A 21,358-nucleotide genomic window follows, 5' to 3' on the forward strand; every position below is an offset into this window, starting at 1 on the left:
CACCGGGCAATAAACACAGCCTTCTGGACTCCTGCTCTTGGCTTCAGAGAACCGTGTCTATCCCCCTGACCATACTGTCCCCTACTACCACTACATTCCTATTTACTCCCCTACTTGAATGGCTTCCTGTAACATGGTGCCATGATCAGTTTGCTCATCCACCCTGTCACCTTCACTCTCATCCATACAAGCTGAAAGAACCTCAAACCTGTTGCACAATTGCACGGGCTGAGGCACTTCCACTTCTGCCTTCGCGATCCCCTTACCTGCCTCACTCACATTCACACCCTCCTGTCCCTGATCACTGACCAAATCAGAAGACCCTATCCTAAGGGGTGTGACTGCCTCCGGGTACAAAATGTCCAGGTAACTTTCCCCCTCCCTGATGCATCGCAGTGTCTATAGCTTGGCCTCCAGACTGAACTGGACTGGACTGGACTGAACTGGAATAGGCTGGACTGAACTGGAAAGACTGGACTGAACTGGAATAGACCAGACTGAAGTGGAATAGACTGGAATGAACTGGAATAGACTGGACTGAACTGGATTAGACTGAACTGGACTGGACTAGACTGAACTGGACTGGACTGGACTGAACTGGAATAGGCTGGACTCAACTGGAAAGACTGGACTGAACTGGAATAGACCAGACTGAAGTGGAATAGACTGGAATGAACTGGAATAGACTGGACTGAACTGGAATAGACCAGACTGAAGTGGAATAGACTGGAATGAACTGGAATAGACTGGACTGAACTGGAATAGACTGGGCTGAACAGGAATAGACTGAACTGGACTGGAATAGACATGACTGAACAGGACAGGACCAGAATAGACTGGAATAGACTGGACTGAACAGGTCAGGACCAGAATAGACTGAACTGGACTGGAATAGACTAAACTGGACTGGAATAGACTAAACTGGACTGGTCTGGAATAGACTGGACTGGACTGGAATAGACTGGGCTGGACTAGAATAGACTGGACTGAACAGGACTGGACCAGAATGGACTGGACTGGACTGGAATAGACTGAACTAGACTGGAATAGACTGGACTGAACTGGGAAGACGGGACTGAACTGGAAAGACTGGACTGAACTGGAATAGACCAGACTGGAGTGGAATAGACCGGACTGAACTGGAATAGACTGAACTGGACTGGAATAGACTGAACTGGACTGGAATGGACTGAACTGGACTTGAATAGACTGGACTGAACTGGAATAGACTGAACTGGACTGGAATAGACTGAACTGGACTGGCATAGACTGGACTGAACTGGAATAGACTGACCTGGACTGGAATAGACTGAATTGGACTGGAATCGACTGACCTGGACTGGAATAGACTGAACTGGACTGGAATCGACTGAACTTTACTGGACTGGACTGGAATAGACAGGACTGGACTGGAATAGACTGAACTGGACTAGAATAGACTGAACTTTACTGGACTGGACTGGAATAGACTGGAATAGAAGCAAAATACTGCGGATGCTGGAAATCTGAAATAAAAACAAGAAATGCTGGATTCACTCAGCAGGTCTGGCAGCATCTGTGGAAAGAGAAGCAGAGTTAACGTTTCGGGTCAGTGACCCTTCATCGGAACCCCGTTCGAAGATCCGAAGAAGGGTCACTGTCCCAAAACATTTCTTGTTTTTATAGACTGGAATAGACTGAACTTGACTGGACTGGATTGGAATAGACAGGACTGGACTGGAATAGAGTGAACTGAACTGGAATAGACTGGACTGAACAGGACTAGACCAGGATAGACTGAACTGAACTGGAATAGACTGGACTGGACCAGAATAGACTGAACTGGACTGGAACAGACTGAACTGGATGGGACTGGAATAGACTGGACTGAAGAGGACTGGACCAGAATAGACTGAACTGGACTGGAATAGACTAAACTGGATTGTAATAGACTGGACTGAACTGGAATAGACTGGACTGAAGAGGACTGGACCAGAATAGACTGAACTTGACTGGAATAGACTGAACTGGAGTGGAATAGACTGGACTTGACTGGAATAGACTGGACTGGAGTGGAATAGACTGGACTGAACTGAAATAGACTGGACTGGACTGGAATAGACTGGACTGGACTGGACTGGAATAGACTCGACTGAACTGAAATAGACTGGACTGGACTGGAATAGACTGGACTGAACAGGACTGGACCAGAATAGACTGAACTGGACTGGAATACACTGACCTGGACTGAAATAGACTGAACTATACTGGACTGGACTGGAATAGACTGACCTGGACTGGAATAGACTGAACTTTACTGGACTGGAGTGGAATAGACTGACCTGGACTGGAATAGACTGGACTGGACCAGAATAGACTGAACTGGACTGGTACAGACTGAACTGGACTGGACTGGAATAGACTGGACTGAAGAGGACTGGACCAGAATAGACTGAACTGGACTGGAATAGACTAAACTGGATTGTAATAGACTGGACTGAACTGGAATAGACTGGACTGAACAGGACTGGAACAGAATAGACTGAACTTGACTGGAATAGACTGAACTGGAGTGGAATAGACTGGACTTGACTGGAATAGACTGGACTGGAGTGGAATAGACTGGACTGAACTGAAATAGACTGGACTGGACTGGAATAGACTGGACTGGACTGGACTGGAATAGACTCGACTGGACTGAAATAGACTGGACTGGACTGGAATAGACTGGACTGAACAGGACTGGACCAGAATAGACTGAACTGGACTGGAATACACTGACCTGGACTGAAATAGACTGAACTATACTGGACTGGACTGGAATAGACTGACCTGGACTGGAATAGACTGAACTTTACTGGACTGGAGTGGAATAGACTGACCTGGACTGGAATAGACTGGACTGGACCAGAATAGACTGAACTGGACTGGTACAGACTGAACTGGACTGGACTGGAATAGACTGGACTGAAGAGGACTGGACCAGAGTAGACTGAACTGGACTTGAATAGACTAAACTGGACTGTAATAGACTGGACTGAACTGGAATAGACTGGACTGAACAGGACTGGACCAGAATATACTGAACAGGACTGGAATAGACTGAACTGGAGTGGAATAGACTGGACTGAACTGAAATAGACTGGACTGGACTGGACTGGACTGGACTGGAATAGACTGGACTGAACAGGACTGGACCAGAATAGACTGGACTGGACTGGAATAGACCAGACTGAACTGAAATAGACAGAACTGAACTGGAAAAGACTGGAATGGACTTGAATAGACTGGACTAGACTGGACTGGACTGGAATGGACTGGACTGAACTGGAATAGACTGGACTGGAATAGACTGGACCAGAATAGACTGAACTTGACTGAACTGGACTGGATAGACTGGACTGGACCGGAATAGACTGGACTGGACCATAATAGACTGAACTGGACTGGACCAGAAAAGACTCGACTGAAGAGGTCTGGACTGGAATAGACTAAACTGGACTATAATAGACTGGACTGAACTGGAATAGACTGGACTGAACAGGACTGGACCAGAATAGACTGAACTTGACTGGAATAGACTGGACTAGACTAGACTGGACTGGAATAGACTGGACTGGACTGGAATATACTGGACTGGAAAAGACTGGACTAAACTGAAATAGACTGGACTGGACTGGAATAGACTGGACTGAACAGGACTGGACCAGAATACACTGAACTGGACTGGAATAGACTGGACTGGTCTGGAATAGACTGGACTGGACTGGAATAGATCAGACTGAACTGAAATAGACAGAACTGAACTGGAAAAGACTGGGCTGGACTAGAATAGACTGGACTAGAATAGGCTGGACTGGACTGGAATAGACTGGACTGGACTGGAATAGACTGGACTGAACAGAAATAGACTGAACTGAACAGGACTGGACCAGAATAGACTGAACTGGATTGGAATAGACTGGACTGGACTGGAATAGACTGGACTGGACGTATAGACTGGATTGAACTGAAATAGACTGGACTGGACTGGAATAGACTGGACTGAACAGAAATAGACTGAACTGAACAGGACTGGACCAGAATAGACTGGACTGGACTGGAATAGACTGGACTGGACTGGAATAGACTGGACTGCACAGAAATAGACTGAACTGAACAGGACTGGACCAGAATAGACTGAACTGGACTGGAATAGACTGACCTGGACTGGAATAGACTCAACTTTACTGGACTGGACTGGAATAGACCAACCTGGACTGGAATAGACTGGACTTAACAGTACTGGACCAGAATAGACTGAACTGGACTGGAATAGACTGAAGTTTACTGCACTGGACTGGAATAGACTGACCTGGACTGGAATAGACTGGAATGAACAGGACTGGACCAGAATAGACTGAGCTGGACTGGAATAGACTGACCTGGACTGGAATAGACTGAACTTTACTGGACTGGACTGGAATAGACTGGACAGAACTGGAAAAGACTGGACTGAACTGGAATAGACATAACAGTACTGGAATAGATTGAACTGAACTGGATTAGACTGGACTGAACAGGACTGGACCTGAATAGACTGAACTGGACTGGAATAGACTGAACTGGACCACAATAGACTGAACTGGACTGGAACAGACTGAACTGGATGGGACTGGAATAGACTGGACTGAAGAGGACTGGACCAGAATAGACTCAACTTGACTGGAATAGACTGAACTGGAGTGGAATAGACTGGACTTGACTGGAATAGACTGGACTGGAGTGGAATAGACTGGACTGAACTGAAATAGACTGGACTGGACTTGAATAGACTGGACTGGACTGGACTGGAATAGACTCGACTGAACTGAAATAGACTGGACTGGACTGGAATAGACTGGACTGAACAGGATTGGACCAGAATAGACTGAACTGGACTGGAATACACTGACCTGGACTGAAATAGACTGAACTATACTGGACTGGACTGGAATAGACTGACCTGGACTGGAATAGACTGAAATTTACTGGACTGGAGTGGAATAGACTGACCTGGACTGGAATAGACTGGACTGGACCAGAATAGACTGAACTGGACTGGTACAGACTGAACTGGACTGGACTGGAATAGACTGGACTGAAGAGGACTGGACCAGAATAGACTGAACTGGACTGGAATAGACTAAACTGGATTGTAATAGACTGGACTGAACTGGAATAGACTGGACTGAACAGGACTGGACCAGAATAGACTGAACTTGACTGGAATAGACTGAACTGGAGTGGAATAGACTGGACTTGACTGGAATAGACTGGACTGGAGTGGAATAGACTGGACTGAACTGAAATTGACTGGACTGGACTGGAATAGACTGGACTGGACTGGACTGGAATAGACTCGACTGAACTGAAATAGACTGGACTGGACTGGAATAGACTGGACTGAACAGGACTGGACCAGAATAGACTGAACTGGACTGGAATAGACTGAAGTTTACTGCACTGGACTGGAATAGACTGACCTGGACTGGAATAGACTGGAATGAACAGGACTGGACCAGAATAGACTGAGCTGGACTGGAATAGACTGACCTGGACTGGAATAGACTGAACTTTACTGGACTGGACTGGAATAGACTGGACAGAACTGGAAAAGACTGGATTGAACTGGAATAGACATAACTGTACTGGAATAGATTGAACTGAACTGGATTAGACTGGACTGAACAGGACTGGACCAGAATAGACTGAACTGGACTGGAATAGACTGATCTGGACCAGAATAGACTGAACTAGACTGGAATAGACTAAAAAGGACCAGAATAGACTGGACTGAACTGGAATAGACTGGACTGAACAGGACTGGACCAGAATAGATTGAACTGGACTGGAATAGACTGAACTGGACTGGAATAGACTGGACTGAACAGGACTGGACCAGAATAGATTGAACTGGACTGGAATAGACTGAACTGGACTGGAATAGACTAAAAAGGACCAGAATAGACTGGACTGAACTGGAATAGACTGGACTGAACAGGACTGGACCAGAATAGATTGAACTGGACTGGAATAGACTGAACTGGACTGGAATAGACTGAACTGGACTGGAATAGACTGGACTGAACAGGACTGGACCAGAATAGATTGAACTGGACTGGAATAGACTGAACTGGACTGGAATAGACTGGACTGAACAGGACTGGACCAGAATAGATTGAACTGGTTTCGTTAGATTGGAAAATAGCGAATGTAACTCCTTTATTCAAAAAGGGAGGGAGACAGAAAGCAGGAAACTATAGGCCAGTTAGCTCAACATCTGTCTTAGGGGAAATGTTAGAAGCTATTATTAAAGATGGTACAGCAGGGCATTTAGAAAAATTCCAGGTAATCAGGTAGAGTCAACATGATTTGTGGAAGGGAAATCATGTTTAATCAGGTTATTGGAGCTCTTTGAGGGAGTTACATGTGCTGTGGATAAAGGGGGCATTTGATAAAGTGCCACATCAAAGGTTATTGCTGAAAATAAAAGCTCATGGTGTAGGGGGTAAAATAGTGACCTGGATGAAAGATTGGCTAGCTAACAGGAAACAGAAAGTAGGCATAAATGAGTAATTTTCTGGCTGGCAAGATGTAACGAGTGGTGTGCCACAGGGATCTGTGCTGGGGCCTCAACTTTTAACAATTTATAAAAATGACTTAGATGAAGGGACTGAAGGTATGGTTGCTAAATTTGCTGATGACACAATGATAGGTAGGAAAGTAACTAGTGAAGAGGACATAAGGAGGTGACAAAGGGATATAGATAAGTTACATGAGTGGGCAAAGACCTCGCAAATAGAGTATAATCTGGGAAAGTGTGAAATTGTCCACTTTGGCAGGAAGAATTAAAAAGAAGCATATTATCTAAATGGTGAGAGATTGCAGAGCTCTGAGATGCAGAGGCATCTGGGTGTCCTAGTGCATAAATCACAAAAGGTTAGTAAGCAGGTACAGCACGTAATTAGGAAAGCCAATAGAATGTTATCATTTATCGCGAGGGGGATTGAATACAAAAGTAGGAAGGTTATGCTTCAGCTATACAGGGCATTGGTGAGACCACATCTGGAGTACTGTGTACAGTATTAGTCTCCTTATTTAAGGAAGGATGTAAATGTGTTGGAAGCAGTTCAGAGAAGGTTTACTAGACTAATACCTGGAATGGGTGGGTTGTCTTATGAGGAAAGATTGGACAGGCTAGGCTCGTATCCGCTGGAGTTTAGAAGAGTAAGAGGCGACTTGATTGAAACATATAAGATCCTGAGGGGTCTTGACAGGGTGGATGTGGAAAGGATATTTCCCCTTGTGGGAGAATCTAGAACTAGGGGTCACTGTTTAAAAATAAGGGGTCACCCATTTAAGACAGAGATGAGGAAAAAAAAATTCTCTCAGAGGGTCGTGAGTCTTTGGAATTCTCTTCCTCAAAAGTCAGTGGAAGCAGAGTCTTTGAATATTTGTAACACAGAGCTAGATAGATTCTTGATAAGCAAGGGGTGAAAGGTTATCGGGGGTAGGTGGAAATGTGGAATAATCAGTTCAGCCATGAACTTATTGAATGGCGGAGCAGGCTCGAGGGGCCGAGTGGCCTACTCCTGTTGCTAATCCGTATGTTCGTTTGCACTGAGGCTCTGGAAAGCTGGTAGATCCAGTTTGAATGTGATTTGTTTACTGTGTGGTTCTCAGTGCACTCACCTCACTGAACACATTAACACTCAGCTGACAGGTAAACTCAGTGACTTCATCAGGAAGTGAAGCAGCTCTTCCTGCACCTGAGGTGACGTCTGACTGAGAGAGACTTAGTGTTTATAAAGGAAAGATTGTGTGTGTATTATTTCACAGGGTGGTGACAAACAGTTCCTCCAATATCATTATCAATTTTATCTCCGAAAACCAGTTAAAGAAGGGATGGAAAGTGTCATTTAAATTCTGAGGATCCACCCACACCTGGGGGCAGTGAGATGCTGGTTGGTTGTGAAGGTGGGAGTGGCTGTTTGTAATCAGAGCACTGCATCGAGTTTATTCCCACTGGCTGTATCGAGAGAAGCAGAGTGTTTTAGTGTTGGACTGTGAGTAGCCTGTCACTTCTCTCTCTTTCCCCCGTGGAATACAATTGACAAGGAGGAGCAGCGACTGTTTTTTCCAGCGAGTTACTTTTAACCCGGACACCAGGCTGTGTGAAGTGAGAGGAGGAAAGGAACAGTCTAATCTCTGTTTGAACTGCAGCTACTGTTTGAACGTTAAATCCACAGTGAGTCTTAACTTTGAGAACTGTTTTCACAACTTGTAAAAGGTTGATGTGTTTGAAAGAAAGCTGCGTTGCTAGTTTATTGGGCAGAAGCAATGTACAGGTTGTATTTTATTCAGCAAGTTCCCTCTTCCCCTCCCCCACCTCATGTTAAGTTTACTATCTTTGAAAATTACTGTAGGAGGAAACTTTGGTTCAACTCAAAAGCTTCAACATTTTGTCTCTCAGTAAGTTCTTTTCTCTGAGGGTTTGAAGGTGAGACAGTAGATTGAGGCTGCAGTCCTTGCCTTTAGCTTTTATTTCAGCTTTGACCAGTTCCTTTTGTCCCAGAGGTGTTGTAACTGATGAATCTCAGATATTCACAGCCCTTTCATCAGATGGGCCCCTGCTTCTTTGAGTTAGTGAGCTCAGTGCAATACTCTGTCTCACTGTGGTGTATGAGCTCTCGGCTCCTTCAGTCAATGTTTGACGCTGTGACTAATTGCATCGTATGTGTCAGTGAATTATTGCTCTGAGCACAGCCTGGTGCAAAAGACAGGTTTTCAACAATTTACCCAGCTCCTTTAAATAGAAATAACACCCGAAACACTTGACAAAACATTCTCGAACAATATAAGATGCTGCTGTCTGCTTCTTGCCAAGATCTTGCCAACATCTCTCACACAAAGAAACAAATTGAATCAACAGTCGATTCCTCAGGGCCCAGGTAGATGTGTGAAGAATCTTCCACATAGTCCAAACCCCTTCACAGACAGAAAACTAACTGAGCACTGATGAAGACTTGTGAGCTGAGGTCAAGAAAGGTCATCTCAGAGAGTTAGGGCTCAGGAGGCTTTTTAAAAAGCGAGACAGGTGGCAAGGCAATGGGAATGTCAAGGTCACCCTGGACTACACACCCATCCACCGACGGTCCACTGCATGTTGATGGTCCACCTGTTCACCGAGCAGTTCACCTGTCAATGGATGGTACACCTGTTACTAGGCTACACCTGTCCACATGTCAGAGGTGCTCTGTCGATCATTATTGTATGTGTCCGTCTAATGATCAATGCACTGACATCAGCATAGTTCAAATATATTCAGTTTGTTTCCAAGTCTCAGACCAGAGATTTGACCCCATGATCTTAGGCAGAGGGAGCACTGCACTGTCAGAGGGTCAGTACTGAGGGAGCACTGCACTGTCGGAGGGTCAGTACTGAGGGAGCACTGCACTGTCGGAGGGTCAGTACTGAGGGAGTGCTGCACTGTCGGAGGGTCAGTACTGAGGGAGTGCTGCACTGTCAGAGGGTCAGTACTGAGGGAGTGCCGCACTGTCGGAGGGTCAGTACTGAGGGAGAGCTGCACTGTCTGAGGGTCAGTACTGAGGGAGCACTGCACTGTCGGAGGGTCAGTACTGAGGGAGCACTGCACTGTCAGAGGGTCAGTACTGAGGGAGCACTGCACTGTCGGAGGGTCAGTACTGAGGGAGTGCTGCACTGTCAGAGGGTCAGTACTGAGGGAGTGCCGCACTGTCGGAGGGTCAGTACTGAGGGAGAGCTGCACTGTCTGAGGGTCAGTACTTGAGGGAGTGCTGCACTGTCGGAGGGTCAGTACTGAAGGAATGCTGCACTGTCAGATGTGTCACCTTTCGGATGAGATGTTAAACTGAGGCCTGTCTGCCCTTTCAGATGGGCATTAAGATCCACTATTACGAAGAAAGGGAGCTGACAGGAGTTCCCGTCGGTGTCCTGGACAAAATTTATCCCCCACCAACATCACTAAAAAAACATATCTTTAAATCATTATCATATTGCTGTTTGTGGGAGCTTGCTGTGTGGAAATAGGCTCCTGAGTTTCTTACATTATGATAGTGACTGCACTTCAAAAACTATTTCATTGTTTGTTTTGTGCCCAGTACAGGATCTAGATTAAGCCAATTAACAAAGTGCCCCTCATAGTCAACAGATTCAAGTGCCTGTCTCTTTAAATGTGGGATCTAGATGACATGACGAGAAGTTGACTGGAACAAGTTTGTGTTTAGTATTGTGTGATGAGGTGTAGTTTACATAAACTCTCCTGATGCACAGTGGGAAGATTGACATATCAGCTGATGTGAACTGTGCTGTTTCAGCTCTGAACACCTCAGCTCCTGAGGGATAAATCTCCCCTGGTGATATCAACTTAACTATAAATAGAATAAAAAACAGAAAACAAACATGAGATATTACAGAAAATCTTTGCAGCTTGTGTTGACAGTCCCTCGAGGTAAACCTAGGTGTGTCTCTATTCTTGCCTATCTGATCGTAGCCAAATTCTGCTGCCTTGGGTCCACGGTGACAGACAATCTGTCCCTTGATGCAGGGCTCGATACAAGCATGGGGAAAATAGCTACCCCTTTGGCCTACTTGCACATAAAATAACACCTAGCTGACCCTGAGAGCCTAGCTGATGGTTTACAAGGCCTGTGTTCTCTGCACAACAGTGGTCCCAGCATGGATCCCTGTGGAACACCACTGGTCACACGTCTCCATTTTGAGAAACTCCCTTCCACTGCTACTCTCTGTCTCCTGTTGCCCAGCCAGTTCTTTATCCATCTAGCTAGTACACCCTGGACCCCATTTGACTTCACTTTCTCCATCAGCCTACCATGGGGAACCTTATCAAACGCCTTACTGAAGTCCATGTATATGACATCTACAGCCCTTCCCTCATCAATCAACTTTGTCACTTCCTCAAAGAATTCTATTAAGTTGGTAAGACATGACCTTCCCTGCACAAAAACATGTTGCCTATCACTGATAAGCCCATTTTCTTCCAAATGGGAATAGATCCTATCCCTCAGTATCTTCTCCAGCAGCTTCCCTACCACTGACGACAGGCTCACCGGTCTATAATTACCTGGATTATCCCTGCTACCCTTCTTAAACAAGGGGACAACATTAGCAATTCTCCAGTCCTCCGGGACCTCACCCGTGTTTAAGGATGCTGCAAAGATATCTGTTAAGGCCCCAGCTATTTCCTCTCTCGCTTCCCTCAGTAACCTGGGATAGATCCCATCCGGACCTGGGGACTTGTCCACCTTAATGCCTTTTAGAATACCCAACACTTCCTCCCTCCTTATGCCGACTTGACCTAGAGTAATCAAACATCTGTTCCTAACCTCAACATCCGTCATGTCCCTCTCCTCGGTGAATACCGATGCAAAGTATTCGTTTAGAATCTCACCCATTTTCTCTGACTCCACGCATAACTTTCCTCCTTTGTCCTTGAGTGGGCCAATCCTTTCTCTAGTTACCCTCTTGTTCCTTATATATGAATAAAAGGCTTTGGGATTTTCCTTAACCCTGTTTGCTAAATATATTTCATGACCCCTTGATTTTTGTGCTCAAGCCCTGAAGTGGGACTTGAATCCAGAACCTTGTGATTCTGAGGCAAGAGTGCTGCTAACTGAGCAACAGCTTACAACGTAAGAGGTAGGGTGGGTCCTATTATGGATAAGAAGGGTGATACTGCTTCAGCACACAGGACAAGACTAGAATACATAATGAGTACTTTGTATTGGTGTTTACTAAGGAAGAGGATGCTGACTAAATGTCAGTAGAAGCGGAGATGGTAGAGGTAATGGATGGAGTGAATACAGATAGGAAGAATGTTCAGGAAAGGCTGGCTATACTTGGAGTAGATAAGTCGCCTGGTCCAGATGGTTTGCATCCCAGGTTGCTAAAGGAAGTGGGGGTGAAGATAGTGGAAGGGCTTGTCATAATCTTCCAACCTTCCCTAGATACAGAGGAGGATTGGAGAGTGACAAATGTGACACCCTTATTCAAGAAAGGGTGTAAGGACAGTCCTAGTAACTACAGACCAGTTAGTTTAACATCAGTGATGGGTAAGGTTTTAGAAACAATAATCAGGGGACAAAAATCAACAGGCACTTCAAGAGATTTGAGTTACTTAAGGAGAGCCAGCACAGATTTGTAAAAGGCAGATCATACTTGACTAATCTAATTCAATTTTTGATGAAGTAACAGAGAAGTTTGATGAAGGTGGATGTTGTCTCTGGATTTTAAGAAAGCGTTTGATAAAGTGTCACATAAAAGGCTGCTTAACAAAACTGAGGCTCATGGAATAGGAGGGTCAGTGTCAGCTTGGATAGAAAATTGGTTTAAGGACAGAAAACAACAAGTCGTGGTAAATGAGTGTTTTTCAGACTGGAGGATGGTAGACAGTGGTGTTCCCCAAGGGTCAGTGCTGGGATCACTGCATTTTTTGCTATAAATAAATGACTGGATATTGGAATACAGAATAGAATCTCAAAATTTGCCGATGATACCAAACTTGAAGGAGTGGCAAACAGTGAGGATGATACAAACTGCCTACAACAGGACAAGATAGACTAGCAGAATGGGCAGACAAGTGGCAGATGGAATATAATATAGACAAGTGTGAGGTGATGCATTTAAGCTGAAATGATAGGATGAGACACTATAGACTTCATGGCACAGTTCCAAAGAGTGTGCAGGAACAGAGGGACCTGGGGATGCATGTGCCTCGATGTTTGCAGGTGGCAGGGCATATTGAGAGAGTGGTTAGTGAAGCATATGGGATCTTGGGCTTCATAAATAGAGGCATTGAGTACAAAAGCAGGGAAGTTATGCTGAACCTTTATAAAGCTCTGGTTAGGCCCCAACCATAGAAACAGGCCATTTGGCCAAACAGGTCTATGCTGTTGTTTAATATAAAAACAAGAAATGCTGGAACCACTCAGCAGGTCTGGCAGCATCTGTGAAAAGAGAAGCAGAGTCAACGTTTCGCGTCAGTGACCCTTCCTCGGAACTGGTCATGGTCATCTCTCCTGTGTGGAGAAAAAGAGCAGAGGACCTGCACTTGTGCGGAATGCTGCCATAGCATCCCCAGGTCCCTCTGCTCCTGCACCCCCTTTATAATTATAGTGAAACTGGGCCTGTATTCGCTAGAGTTTCAAAGAATGAGAGGTGATCTCATTGAAACCTACAAAATACTTAAAGGAATAGACAGGGTAGATGCAGTTAAGATGTTTCCCCTGGTTGGGGAGTCTAGAACCAGGGGACACAATTTCACAATAAAGGGAAGCCACTTAGGACAGAAATGAGGAGAAATTTCTTTACTCAGAGGGTTGTGAATCTTTGGAATTCTCTACCCCAGAGAGCTGTGGAAGCTCAGTCATTGAGTATGTTTAAAGTAGAGATTGACAGATTTCTAAATACCAATGATATAAAGGGATATGGGGATAGTGTGGGAAAAAGGCATTGAAGTAGATGATCAGCCATGATCGTATTGAATGGTAGAGCAGGACCGATGGGCTGAATGGCCTACTCCTGTTCCTATGTTCCTATTTCTGCCTCATGTGCTTAAGTAACTTCCCCTTAAATGCATCTACGTTATTCGCCTCACCCACTGCCCGTGATAGTGAGCTCCACAGTCAGTCTGTCTTCTCTCTGATGTTGCAAGCTGAAAAGCAGAGAAAGGCCGCAGGGCAGGAAACAGGATTTACAGTTCCAGTACTCTCCATGCTTGCTGTCTTAGTGAGTGACTCCTGTATAACTCACCCTCGAATGGTTACATTTCATCCGCCTCTCTGATTTACAGTCAATTACATGACTTACCTTCAGTCATTTGGAATTCCACTCTAATGGAATGTTCAGCATTAACCGGTTGGTTGCCATGGTAACCTGTGCAGTTTGCACCAGGAATCTGTGAGATGGTGACAACGTGCAGAATCAAAACAATCATTGAGGTACAATCCACTTCCCTGGGTTGAAATCATCCCAGGATGTGCCCAGTGGAGAAGAGATTGGCTGCTTCATTTTTCCCACTTTATACAGGAACAAGAGGAGGCCATTCAGCCCCTTGAACCATTCTGTTAGATCACGGCTGATCTGTACCTTAAATCCATTTACCCACTTTGGTTCCGTAATCCTTAATACCCTTACCCTACAAAAATCAATCAAACTCAGTATCAACATTTCCAATGAATCTCTGGCCTCAACAGCTTTTTGGGGGAGAGAGTTCCAGATTTCCGCTCCCCTTTGTGTGAAGGAGTGCTTCCTGACATCACCCCTGAACGACCTGGCTCCAATTTTAAGGTTATTTCCCCTTGTTCTGGACTCCATTCTCACGCCACCCACAAGAGAAAATAGTTTCTCTCTATCTAGCCTATCAAATCCCTTTAATCATTTGAAATTAGTTCACCCTTAATCATCTATGAACAGGGGGATCCAAGCCTAGTTTATGCAACCTGGCCTCGGTAATTTAACTGTATTAGCACCAGATCATTCTGGTGAATCTGCACCCACGAAGCTGGAGAAATGAGGAGACAATCTCCGGGCCGAAATTAGGCCTGAAAGACATCAGACTGTGACCCAACATCGGGCTGTTTCTCAGTCGTCCCTGACAGCTGCTGAAAACAGGTGTTCGGCCCCTTGGTTATCATCCTTCCATCTACGAAAGATAATGGACACACAGCAAACAATCCATTTGGGTGGGCTGTCTTCTCTTGGTGCACCTTTGTTGATGGCTGTGAAGGCCAATCCACCAGAGGCAGGTTCTGTCACAAGTACCTCACATGAAGCTGTCAAGTGACGCTGTGAGTTGTTGTTTTTGACATTGGCGCCTGTTGCCAAGTTGCTGTAGCAACTGGTTGTCATGGTAGTGCACACCAGCCCACAGGAAGTGTCGCCATTTCCATTACATCTATGAAAATCAGATAAATCTTTAATAGTGAGAAGACAAGATGCTAAAACTCTAAAAAGGTGAAATATAACAGATGTAGGAAGCCTGACCTGAAGAATTGAAATGTTGGAGACTGTCAGCAGCTGTGGGGAAACAGATCAGTTTTAACATCTTGGGTGAGCTTTTGAAGATGGCTGCAGGCTCAAAGCACTGACTTGCCCAGAGATGCTGTCTGATCGGCTGTGTTCCTGCAGTGGCTTGTGTATTTATAAGGGTTTTATAAATCGGGGTTTTATAAATCAGGGTTTTATAAATCGGGGATTTATAAACCAGGGTTTTATAAGTCGGGGTTTTATAAGTCGGGGTTTTATAAGTCGGGGTTTTATAAGTCGGGGTTTTATAAGTCGGGGTTTTATAAGTCGGGGTTTTATAAGTCGGGGTTTTATAAGTCGGGGTTTTATAAGTCGGGGTTTTATAAGTCGGGGTTTTATAAGTCGGGGTTTTATAAGTCGGGGTTTTATAAGTCGGGGATTTATAAGTCGGGGATTTATAAGTCGGGGATTTATAAATAGGGGTTTTATAAATCGGGGTTTGGAGGTAATGCTGAACCCGTTTAAATCACTGGTTAGTTCCCCGATAGAATATTATATCAGTATCAGTTGTTTTATCTGAGGAAGATTGACAGGGTCTTGGAGAGGGTGTGGGAAAGATTGACTGAGATAATCCCAGGGATGAGGGACTTCATGAGGAGAGACTGGAAGCACTCGGGCTCTTTTCATTGGAGCAGAGGAGAAAAGATCTGATGGAAGGGATCAAAATTACAAGGTTTCAATAAGGTAAAAAGGAAAAAAAACTATTTCCACTGGTCAGTGAAATGGTAACTAGAAAAATAAATTTATGGTCCTCATCCCTTCCAAGTCACACACCATCCTGACTTGGAACTACATTGTCGTTCCTTCACTGTCACTGGGTCAAAATCCTGGAACTCCCTTCCTAACAGCACTGTGGGTGTACCTACCCCACATGGACTGCAGTGGTTCAAGAAGGCAGCTCACCACCACCTTCTCAAGGGCAATTAGTGATGGGCCATAAATGCTGGCCTGGCCAGTGATACCCACATCCCATGAATGAATTAAGAAAAGGAGAGGTTAGGAGAACTTATTTTACGAAAAAGAAAGGCTTGCATTGATGTAGCACCTTTCACGACCATTGGACATCCCAAAGGGCTTTACAGACAATAAAGTTCTTTTGGGGACTTCTTACACAGAACGTTGTAAAGACTTGGACTGACAAACCCGAAACTCTGTGCGATGCAGGATGCAGAATAGCTTTTAAAAGGGCAGGGGAGCAATATTTGAAAAAGGAAAAATTTCAAAGGGTACGAGAAAACAACGCAGGATTTAGACAAAGGGAAGTCCCCTCACAGACAGCCAGCAGAATGTGAGGGGCAGAATGGCCTCATTCTGTGCTGGACCATCTTGATTCTAAGTCAGTGTTATGATCAAGTGAGGAGGGGTCGAAGGGCTCCTCTCTTTTCCCTCTCCTTGTTTGATCGCCACAGGTTTATTTCTTTGTGAAGTGGATATACTTGCCAATTCAGTGAGCATTTAGTTTTTTACACGTTGTCATCATAAAATGAACCAATCGGACAGGTTTACTTGAGTTTAACAAAGAAAATAATTAGCTTTATTGTACGTAAACTGATCTAAGTAAAATAATAAAATACACTCAGACTTTCTCACACACACACAAATAGGTTATGGAGTGGGGAAGGATAGACTGGTCAAATGAGAGTCCAGAGAAATAAAGGGTATACAGTCTGTGGAGGTTGGTGACTCAGCTAGCTTCAGGCTGAATTCGGAGGACATTCCTTTGGTGGTCCTGAGGCTTCTGATTTAAAGATGTGGACGGCTGATTCAGTGGGTCTCCTGGAGACAGCAGTGTGGCTGATTTCCTTCAAGGAGTCTCTGTCTGCAGCAGGGGTGTCCCTGGGTGGTCACGGTCAGCAAACAGGGTTGAAGCTTGAAAGGTGGATTGGGGAGAGAGAAAGGAAGGAGTGACCCCACTTGGGTCGTCTCTTGTCAGTGTCTAGCTGCTTGTCTTTCGACTGCAGAGAAAACAACAAAGGGTGAGCCTGTCACATGACTGTCACAAGTAATTTAAGTATGTTGGCTACCAGCGTGTATTCCCTCTTGCAATTTAACCAGTCCATGTCTAGGAATTCCCTTCTCACAATTAGGCTGCTTTTAGTCAAGTGATTAGGTTTGAGTGGTTCATCTCCACCAGTTTAATATTCAGGTAATGGCCTTGACTCCGTGCTAATGGGACCAGAATAGGTGATTGACTGAGACTCCCAGGCCCTTGTCCTTGATGGTCTGTGCAGACACGATGTCTCCATTTCAGTGTATTGGAATGTGGAAACTACAGTGATGCAAATTGAGGTGGCCATCTTTAGCATTTATTTTAAAAAAATTCAATTCAGATTTCCAACCAGTGATTTAAAAATCATCATTCAACACAGCATGTTGTCATGTTGTCATGTTGTCATGCCAGTCAGTGTGGTCAGACTCTGTACATTTCTTGCACTGTGCTTTATTGGTTGAACAATCATATCTTGAGTCAAAAGATCCTAAATTCAAACACCAGTCCAAGGACTTGAGCAAATAATCCAGGTTCTCACTCCTAATGCAGTACTGAAGGAGCATTGCACTGTTGGAGGGTCAGTACTGAGGGAGTGCTGCACTGTTGGAGGGGCAGTACTGAGGGAGTGCTGCACTGTTGGAGGGGCAGTACTGAGGGAGTGCTGTACTGTTGGAGGGGCAGTACTGAGGGAGTGCTGCACTGTTGGAGGGGCAGTACTGAGGGAGTGCTGCACTGTTGGAGGGGCAGTACTGAGGGAGTGCTGCACTGTTGGAGGGGCAGTACTGAGGGAGTGCTGCACTGTTGGAGGGGCAGTACTGAGGGAGTGCTGCACTGTTGGAGGGGCAGTACTGAGGGAGTGCTGCACTGTTGGAGGGGCAGTACTGAGGGAGTGCTGCACTGTTGGAGGGGCAGTACTGAGGGAGTGCTGCACTGTTGGAGGGGCAGTACTGAGGGTGTGCTGCACTGTTGGAGGGGGAGTACTGTGGGAGTGCTGCACTGTCACAGGGGCAGTACTGAGGGATTGCTGCACTGTTGAAGGGGCAGTACTGTGGGAGTGCTGCACTGTTGGAGGGGCAGTACTGAGGGAGCGCTGCCCTGTCGGAGGGACAGTACTGAGGGAGCGCTGCCCTGTCGGAGGGACAGTACTGAGGGAGCGCTGCACTGTCGGAGGGGCAGTACTGAGGGAGCGCTGCACTGTCGGAGGGACAGTACAGAGGGAGCGCTGCACTGTTGGAGGGGCAGTACTGAGGGAGTGCTGCACTGTCGGAGGGTCAGTACTGAGGGAGTGCTGCACTGTCGGAGGGTCAGCACTGAGCGAGCGCTTCATTGTCGGAGGGTCAGTACCGAGGGAGTGCTGCACTGTCGGAGGGGCGGTACTGAGGAAGTGCTGCACTGTCAGAGGGTCAGTACTGAGGGAGTGCTGCACTGTTGGAGGGTCAGTACTGAGGGAGCGCTGCACTGTTGGAGGTTCAGTACCTAGGGAGTGCTGCACTGTTGAAGGGGCTGTTTTTGGATGAGATGTCAGACTGAAGCCATATCTAACCTCTCACGTGGATGTTAAAGATCCCACGGCCACTATTTGAAGGAAAAGCAGGGAAAGTCTCGGCCAATATTTATCCCTCAACCAACAGCACTAAAACAGTATCGATTAAAACAGTTTTATCTTATTGCTGTTTTGGGATCTTGCTGTGTGTGTGAATTGTCTGCCTCATTTCCTACATTACAACAGTGAACATATACATCACTTCAGAAATACTTGATCAGCTTTAAGTTGCTTTGGGATGTCCTGACAGCATGGAAGGTGCTAAAGAAATGCAAGTTATTGAATTTTTTAATTGTAGCGAGACTTGAAACTGCAGTAAAGGCTGTGGGTGTTTGTTAATGTTCAGTCTGTGGAATTTCAGTCATGGAAAGGAACCTGAATGTTCTCTGTGTTCTCTGATCTTTAATCTTCCTGTGATCATCTCCTTCCACATTACAGGTGTTGGAATCTCCTTGTGTATATCAGTGGCTAGAGGAATGTTTCTGTTCTTGTGTTCAAAACCCCTTTGTTATCTGCCAGCTTTCTGGGTATCAACACAGTGTGTGCAGACAATATTCCCTTGGTGCTCACACTGAGCAAAGAACAGGGTGAGAACTGATCTTCATTGATTCAAGCTCACTAGCTTGGTTCCTGGGATCATGGGGTTGTCCTATGATGAGAGGCAGAGTAGGTTGGGCCATATTCTCTGGAGTTTAGAAGAATGAGAGGTGATCTCATTGAAACCTAAAAGATTCTGAAGGGGTTTAACAGGATAGACACAGAGAGGTTGTTCCCCCTGACTGGGAAGTCTAGAACGCAGGGACACAGTCTCAGGATAAGGGGCTGATCATTTAGGACTGTAATGAGGAGAAATTACTAGAATCAAAGGGTTGTGAAGCTTTGGAATTCTCTACCCCAGAGGGTTGTGGATGCTCCATCGTTTAATATTTTTAAGACTGAGATAGAGAGATTTCTAGTCTCTCAGGGAATCAAGGGATATGGGGAGTGTCGGGAAGGTTTAGTTGAGGCCGAAGATCAGCCATGATTGTATTGAATGGCGGAGCAGGTTCGATGGGCTGAATGGTCTGCTCCTCCTGTTTCTTATTTCTGATTACACTCCTGTCAGGAGCTTCTCCTTATTGTTTTATTTAGAAAGGTTATCACCAAAATCCCCCACCCTTAGTTTTACCAGAACTCCCCTGAACACGCCCTCCTTGCTGCCCCTCCACACACACCATTAAGAACATGAGAACTAGCAGCAGTAGTAGATCACCCTCAAGGCTGCTCCCTCATTCCACACGATCATGGCTGATCTTTCACCTCAACTCCACCTTCACACCCTATCTCCATATCCTTTGATTGCTTTCATGTCCAATATTCTAGCAACTGCTGTCTCTGGGGAGATGGTGGTGTAGTGGTAATGTCACTGGGCTAGTAATCCAGAGGTCCAGGCTAATGCGCTGGGGATGATGGGTCAAATCCCACCACGACAGCTGGTGGAATTTAAATGCAATTAATAAATCTAGAATTGAAAGCCATTCTCAGTAATTGTGCAATGAAATTATTATTGACTGTCATAAAAACCCATCTGGTTCACTAATGCCCTTTAGGGAAGGAAATCTTCTGTCCTTATCTGTTCTGGCCTACATGTGACTTCAGACCCACAGCAATGTGATTGACTCTTAACTGCCCTCTGAAATGGCCTAGCAAGTCACTCAGTTGTCCAGGGCAATTAAGGCTGGGTAACAAATGCTGGCCTTACCAGTGACACCCACATCCAATAAAAGAGTAAAAAAAATATACTCAATGACTGAGCATCCACAGCTTTCTAGGGTTGACTCTTCTTTCTACACAATCTCCCTGACACCTGACTTTTGCTTGTTGAGATCAAGACTTTAATGCTTCATTTGCTATTCAAACCCTTTCTTTGCCCAATCTCCCAAACTCCTCACATCCCTCACTTCCCCCGGAGTCCTTCCAGTTTTTAAAAGTCCAGCTTGGCATCGCTTGACCATAACTGGCTGATTTCGATTTCTGTTTCTCTGGTGTGCTGTACCTGCACCTGAGCCTTCAGGTACCTGTCTCAGAAACACTGTCTGACTCAGCCCTCACGCCTCCAGAACGCCCAAAAATATTATCAGCTATACCTCAACCATGCTGATGTTTGTGATTGGTGGACAGGCGGTGAAGGTTTGGCATTGTTGGCCATGTTTGTTTGCAGTCGCCTGTATTTCCTTCAATAAGAAAATGGAGCTGGGCGACCCTTCTGAATTGGGTAAGTTGGTTCCAGGAACCTCATCAGAGTTCTCCGATTGCACTGTATGGTTTTTGTTGATAACATTCGAATCCTCTGTTTGCTGTCGGATTGAAGTAGGCAGCAGTCACTGGCAGGGTCAGACTGGCACAGGGTAGTCTATCTCCCTGGCACTGGACTGCAGTCACTGGCAGGGTCGGCCTGGCACTGGGTAGTCTATCTCCCTGGCACTGGACTGCAGTCACTGGCAGGGTCGGCCTGGCACTGGGTAGTCTATCTCCCTGGCACTGGACTACAGTCACTGGCAGGGTCAGACTGACACAGGGTAGTCTATCTCACTGGCACGGGCACAGGGTAGTTTATCTCACTGGTACTGGACTGCCATCACTGGCAGGGTTGAACAGGCACTGGGTAGTCTATCTCCCTGGCACTGGACTGCAGTCACTGGCAGGGTTGGCCTGGCACTGGGTAGTCTATCTCACTGGCACGGGCACAGGGTAGTTTATCT

At 45.7% G+C, this 21,358-nt stretch overlaps 1 protein-coding gene across 6 annotated transcripts in view; it reads left to right on the plus strand.

Annotated features, from left to right (window-relative positions):
- The window catches only part of rassf7a (Ras association domain family member 7a), a 145,250-nt gene that overhangs the window by 51,862 nt on the left and 72,030 nt on the right, over nucleotides 1–21,358 (plus strand). Inside the window, exon 1 of one of the 6 annotated variants that reach the window (XM_068046742.1) lies at nucleotides 7,982–8,248. The exons of 2 other annotated variants lie outside the window; for them this stretch is intronic. The gene's annotated coding sequence lies outside the window, so the exon portion shown is untranslated. Of the gene's footprint in view, nucleotides 1–7,981; nucleotides 8,249–21,358 lie in introns of those variants that run through there. 3 more of the 6 variants (XM_068046741.1, XM_068046736.1, XM_068046735.1) reach the window with 3 other exon arrangements.

This window comes from Heterodontus francisci, chromosome 14 (assembly GCF_036365525.1).
Source record: "Heterodontus francisci isolate sHetFra1 chromosome 14, sHetFra1.hap1, whole genome shotgun sequence".
Taxonomy (NCBI): Eukaryota; Metazoa; Chordata; class Chondrichthyes; order Heterodontiformes; family Heterodontidae; genus Heterodontus; species Heterodontus francisci.